The 6668-nt window shown below is 40.9% G+C and overlaps 1 long non-coding RNA gene across 1 annotated transcript; it reads left to right on the top strand.

Annotated features, from left to right (window-relative positions):
• Positions 1-363: 363 nt before the first annotated feature.
• On the top strand, positions 364-6222 carry LOC122778740. Its single transcript, XR_006361457.1, has 4 exons — positions 364-504; positions 884-934; positions 1110-1157; positions 2780-6222. It is a non-coding gene; the product is annotated as an uncharacterized LOC122778740 (long non-coding RNA).
• Positions 6223-6668: the final 446 nt, after the last annotated feature.

Raw genomic sequence — 6668 nt, 5'->3', positions numbered from 1 at the left:
AAGCTGTGGAGGAAATTGTTCCTGAAGAAGCTGTGGAGGAGGAGGAAACCTCCTGAAGAAGAAGCCCTGAAGAAGCTGTGGAGGAGGAGGAAACCATTCCTGAAGAAGCTGTGGAGGAGGAAATCATTCCTGAAGAAGCTGTGGAGGAGGGAATCATTCCTGAAGAAGCTGTGGGAGGTGCACCTGAAGAAGAAGCTGTGGAGGAGCAGGCTGCACCTGAAGAAGAAGCTGTGGAAGAGGAGGAGACTGCACCAGAAGAAGAAGAAGAAGCTTTGGAGGAGGAGGCTGCTCCAGAAGAAGAAGAAGCTTTGGAGGAGGAGGAGGAGGAGGCTGCTCCAGAAGAAGAAGAAGCTGTGGAGGAGGAGGAGGCTGCTCCAGAAGAAGAAGAAGCTGTGGAGGAGGAGGCTGCTCCAGAAGAAGAAGAAGAAGCTGTGGAGGAACCTGTAAAAGAAGCAGAACAGCCAGAGGCTGCTCCAGAACCAGTGCAGGATCAAACAGTCCCAGGTGAGTAGTTTGACATTTTAGGAAATATTCCCTCTCGAGTGTTGGATTATTACATCAGGACTAATCCACATTTCTTAGTCACTTAGTCACTTGTCTGTTTACATGTTGTTCAGATGTGTGAAAAAAACAATTGATAAGGCTTTTCAGTGTTGACTCAATGATGGTTAATACAGATGGGTAATTTGAAAGTGCTTTAAACTGAAGACACCACATGGGTAGTGACCCCTGCTGGCTGACTGCAGTATAGGCCCTAAACCGTACCTCATTTATGTTATTGATACAAACATGAATAAACTCAAGTTTTTTAAGTACTCATACAACAAGTACTTATTTATGGTCCTGGATGGTTTTATATATCTGTTGTTTTTTTTCTCTGCAGTCACAGAGACAGAAGAAGTAGCACAAGAGGTAGAAGAGACAGTGGAAGAAGGTAGGCGCTCACACAAACACACAAATGTGTGTTGTTTTGCACAGAATGTTTTTGATTACAATCTGTGGCATCAAAAACCAGAAATAAAGTTTCTTTTGAAATTCCAAAAAATTGTTTAATATGACTTTGCATGATATTGCGTGGTTTGACATGTGTTTGTGTTTTGTGTTTGCAGCAGCAGAATTTGTTGAGTCACAGGAACCAAGTCAGGATGAGCCCACAGGTAATTAATATTAATGATTCAAATCATAACATCTGACCATAGAGCTACAGCTGTACAAGCAAATGACTTTAGTAGGATGGTCAAGGTGATGCGTTTTAAAGTTCTGACACACTAGCCTCTTTAGCTCGGATTAGCTCGTGACTGTGTCAGACGTCCGACACAAGAATCAAGCTGAACAGTGGCGAACTTTAGATCAGTTTAAAAGACTGAACTATCCTAAAAACGTGGGTTAATCTCCGACAATTACCAGGGAAATGTCTCAAATCTCAATACTTAGGATTAGTTTGTGTCTGACAGGGTGGGGGTGTGGCATCACGATGTAGACGATGACATCGGCACAACCCTATAACGGACAGTAAAAACATGCTTTAAACCAAACAAAACTGGGCACCCAATCACTACACCACCCCAACCCCCACTCCTTGAGAGACAGAGGTGTCGCAGAAAACAACTGCTTCTTCTCACCTCTCCCTACTTTTTATCACAGTAGAGGAAATGATAACCTTTTGTTTATAAAGGCCTTTATAACAAAGCATTATTTCCAATGAATTGGTGTCAGGAACATTAACTGTGTCTCCCTCTTTTGAGGAGTCACAAAGACGGTGCCTGTGCGAACGAGCACACGTTTAGGTAATGAATAGTCTCCGCCCGTCCCTCTGTACACGCGTGTCCTGGTGTGTTCTTCTTACGGTCACCTTAATTTAACACTGCAGCTCTTTAGTTATTGTAGCTGTACTCAGTTCAGTGGAAGAGCAAGTCGTCTTTAGGCCGTAAAGTCGAGGGTCTGATTCCTGGCGTCTCAAGTCCTTGGGCAAACCCAAAGTTGCTCCTGACACTGTGTGACTGTGTATGACATGGATGCTCACATTCAGTGAAAGAAAATATGGCTGCTATTGGGGACACAAGGTAGACTATCTTATAGGGGTCGCCAGAGACACCACAATATGACGTGATCATGATATTGCAATATTCTTTTATTTGTGAAATCATATTTTGCAACATACTCAACGGCTCTAGTGAGAGTGAGCACTTGTGGCACCATCTAATGGACTGAAACGTCAATTGATTTTTTTTTGTTATGCTAATCTACAAAAAGTTTGATTACCTATAACATACATTTAAAAAAAACATGTCTACAATGTGTTCGATCACATGATTATCTTTCAATCTGTGCAATGAGGACAGGGACTGAAACCATGGTGAGGTTTCATGCCTTTTTATGTCTTTGGGGCAAGAATGTTTAGGTTTTACAGTAACACCACTTTTACTTCTGTTTCAGTCTACTTACAGTGACATTATCAGGTCAATTCCCACGCCACCCCTGTATTTTGTTTCCCCAAGAATTAACCAGTGTAAATGCAGATATCAGATATGGGTCGTCCTCAGATATAATTTATCAGTTTAAATGCAGCCTTATTTTTAGACTTGTCTAAAAAGAAAAACAAAACCCTGAACAGATCCGAGTCACTGTTTTCCACCACACGTGTAAAGAGGAGAAACTGAGTATTTGCACTCCACTACAGAATCAAACAAATCGTGGTCCATTTTATACAAAATGCACCTTTAAGACATTGTGAGACACCCTGTTTTAACTGATATCCTCTTGTTTGTGTCCTCCATAGAAACGTAGAGGCTGCTGCAGTCGTCGTGGTGACGGAGAAGGAGCCCACTGACGTTGTTGCATCAGCACCACCTGAGTGCACTCAGGACAATGATGCGTTTTTCCACCTCCAGAGAAATTATTGAGTCGTCATGACCCCCCCATCCCCCCTCCCCCCACGACTCCCCCCCTCTGTCACACCTGTACTTTGCTTTTTCAAATTTTCTTTTCTCTTTTTTTTTTTTTTCTTTTTTAAATAAAGTGTCACAGGCCTCGTTCAGTCCTGGCTCTAACATCCATCACTGAGATCCGACCACAAGTGGACAACGTTAAGTACGAACGTTCACACTAAGTTGTGTCCTGGGAACATCTGCTGTGATAGATGTTCTTGGTCTGGCCACACGCCACCTCATAATGTCTTTGTGTTTTTGTCACAGTCGACCTGTGATGTGATGACTCGGGATAAATGTTGACACCAGATCTGAACGAGGTCTTCGTTTGAGTAAATGAAACTGTTTATACACCTTTTTTTTTTTTTTTTAAAGACCACTTTTTCTTTTCTTCTCCAGTAGAGCACCCAAGGTTGTTAAGTTGTGTGTGTGTGTGTGTGTGTGTGTGTGTGTGGTTGTGTGTTATGGTTAGATGTCCAGGCCACAGGAAGTAGGGCTGTCACTTTTATTTCTGATATTTTTTAGAACTTCAGGGTAGAAAGTTGAAACTTGAACCTTTTAAAACCTGTTTTTGTTCAGAATATACAGCCTAGAAAACCCATCACTCCATCTGAAGTAATTACGGCGTGGGCCAGCAGAGGGCAGAGTGAGTGCAGTAAGTTTGAATTCATCAGAAAAGCAGTGGAAATGTTGCGTGTGGAAATACTTTGTTGGGAACAAATTTGCCCACTCACCTGTTAGCTTAGCTGTCGGAAGCGGCTTAGGGATGAGTCGTGATCAACCTCGCGTGACTTAAGGTGCGTTCCATTTACATTTTTTTTGGACTCAACTGGAGCGCGGACATACTGTATCTCAGGCCTAGCTATTGTTAGCTCTAAGCGGTACTTAGTAGTAGTTCACTTGCTCGGACTTTTCAAGTTGGAAATCCGATCTGAGGGGGCGCGTTCCAGTTCAAACTTCGACTAGGAACTCTGAAATTCGGGGTTAGGTACCAAAACATGTCCTGTAATATTCACACTCAACTAACAAAAAAAAGTGACGGCCCTAACCAGGGTCTTATCAGTGTTAGCTGCGACAGTGAAGTCGCGTGTTCCTGTGCGCTGAAGTGACACTTGTTTGATTTCGAGTCACGTTAAATTCAGTCGCCAAGTTAAATACGAGCCGCGACTCACTCACAAAACTTTGTCTCCTCTCTGTTCTTTTGGAAAAATCCAGCGCCACCCTGTGGCCACTGATCACTACACACCCTGACGCTGTGGTGTTTTTGTTTACGTCGGAAACTGGGACTTCACCGAGATCCGGATGAGTATTTTGGGTGGTAAAAAAATGGACACAAATGTATCTCGGGGCTAGCCATTGTTAGCGATACCAGTGGATATCGACCGTCTACGTGATATTTTTACATACTCAAACATGTTTACGTTTGAAAATGAAACCGTGCTACTACGTGTTTGTATGGTTCTTAGGCTTCAGTCTAAACAAAGCCTTGGAGACGTCCCCATATCGGGATTGTTGAGGTTGCTCCTGATCTCGGAAATACCGAGTTCCTTCTGTAAATGGAACGCATCATTGGGGTTAGGATTAAGTGGGTGTGGTTAGTGGTGGGTGTGTTTTGAGTGGCCATAGGCCGCACCTGGACACTACCTGGACTTAGTGTCCATTTTGTTGTAGATTCTATGCAAAGCTACTTGTCTCCTCCCTCTTCCTCATCCCCCCTCTTCATCACCCAGTCAGTTTATTTACCACTCAGTGTCGACTCCAGGATGAGCCATGAGCATCTTAAACTTGGTGTGTGTGTGTTTGTGTTGACAAATCATTTCTGTGAAAAGTTAAATATCAGGATGTTGAACTCTTTGTTTTTTTTGTTAGTGTGTGTGTTATTTTAATGTTTCATATTTCAGACATAACACCAGGAGCATCCAACCAGATGATCAAATGAGTTAAAAGTGAAGAAGTCGGGCGGGAGTTTGGACAGTGTAGTGTTGTCAGTGCACACTGTGATGTCAGGTTTCTTTGTTTTTAAATTCACCAGCAGCACATGGAGACAGACATCAGACAGGATAGATGAAGCTTTTTTTTTTACCTCTATGTGACTCAGATCCCTTCATGTTTTAATGGAACCTTCAGTGTGAAATGTGTGTTCTGCTCCCACTGGTTCACTTTGGAAGCCCACTCGCGTGGTTTTATGTCGTTAAATGTCTGTACGAGTATTTTAAACGGTTGACGTTTGGTAGAAAAACGTGTGACGTATGATTCCAACTAGTGCTGCAACTATTGATTATTTTGTAATGGGTTTGAGTGTTGTTGAAGTTTTGAAGTTTTCAGTTTCTTAAATGTGAATATTTTCTGGTTTCTTTGTGCCATAGAATAACCGACATATTGTTGGTTTGTGGACAACAAGACTGGTTTGGTAAACACTGATTAACATTTTTTGACATTTAACGGACCAAACAAGCACTCAATGACAATATCATACGATGCAGCCCTGATCGATGAATTCAATTCATAAAATGTTCATCTGTGTTTGGCAAACCTCAAAATGATCGCAAATTATTCCGTTTTCATTATTTTCATTGTCACGTGGAGTAAAAGAAAGAATGAAATTCATATTTAAGAAGCTGAATATAATAACAAAAACAAAACACTCCTATCAATTATCAAGATTAATTTAGTAAGTGATTAATGGTTGCAGCCGAACATGTGGACCAAGTGAATATTTTGGTAAATATAGGAATGCGAGTGTGTAAAGAAACTGACAGTTGTAGGAATAATCACAACACTTTTTGGTCTTAGTTTGGTCATCACGCATTACGTGTGTTAACACTAGCTGGTCTTTTCTACTCCCTAACACTTTATAAAGTCAATGTGAAACGTTTTGTAACATTAAAAAGATTGCGCTTTTAGATTTTTTTAAAAAAGGAAACATTTTTAATAAGAACTTTAGGGAAAAATATAACGTAATTGTTTTTGTGATTAACAAAGCCATAAGAGAGGAAACGTGACAGCAGTGTGTTTTTTCTTTACTAATCTGAGATCAGGAGTCATGTTCACGCAGACACTGCAGAGCCGACATGAGCTCAAAGATGCCGAGGAGGAGAATTGTGTTGTCCGTCGAGTTAAAGGTGTGCAGATGTGACGCGGTCCTGCACGTGATGTTCATGCTGATTAAATTATTGTGACTTTCTGATGACGGTTGTTTTTAAAGCAAAAAAGAAAAAGGAAGCTTCAGAAGTGTCACATCTTTCTGTAAATGATCTGTTTTGGGAGCTGAAATAAAAAGGTTTAAGAAACAACAGTGTGACTCGAGGGTTTCCTCACTTCATGGGTGATCTGTTAATCTAATTATTGTAAAGTTAGTGAACAAATTTAGCACTGAACAAACTGGTGTCTCAAACCAAACAAAACCGGAAATTAATTTGCAACTAAGTGTGACCACATTTTTCAAAGCAATTTAATATTGAGCCAAAATTGGGTAAAATTATGGTAAAATTGAATTTACCAGATTTCTTTTGGGAACCGTTTTTCTCCCCGGCTCTTTTAAGACACATTTGTGTGAGATGCAGAGAATAAAATGTCAATAATAGCTTTTAACAAGCAAGACTTTTAGAACGTCTAATTTTTTTGTAAGTGTTTGTAATTGCATTTACTAAAAAAAGAAAAAAGGCTCTCTGATATCACTGGTTACTAGGACGTTTTTGACAACATACAATACTAGGACGTTTTTTACAGTTTATATTTGCA

This window comes from Solea senegalensis, linkage group LG1, assembly GCF_019176455.1.
Source record: "Solea senegalensis isolate Sse05_10M linkage group LG1, IFAPA_SoseM_1, whole genome shotgun sequence".
Lineage (NCBI taxonomy): Eukaryota > Metazoa > Chordata > Actinopteri > Pleuronectiformes > Soleidae > Solea > Solea senegalensis.
The sequence above is the reverse complement of the archived record's forward strand: the minus strand, read 5'-3'. Positions and strand labels throughout refer to the sequence as shown.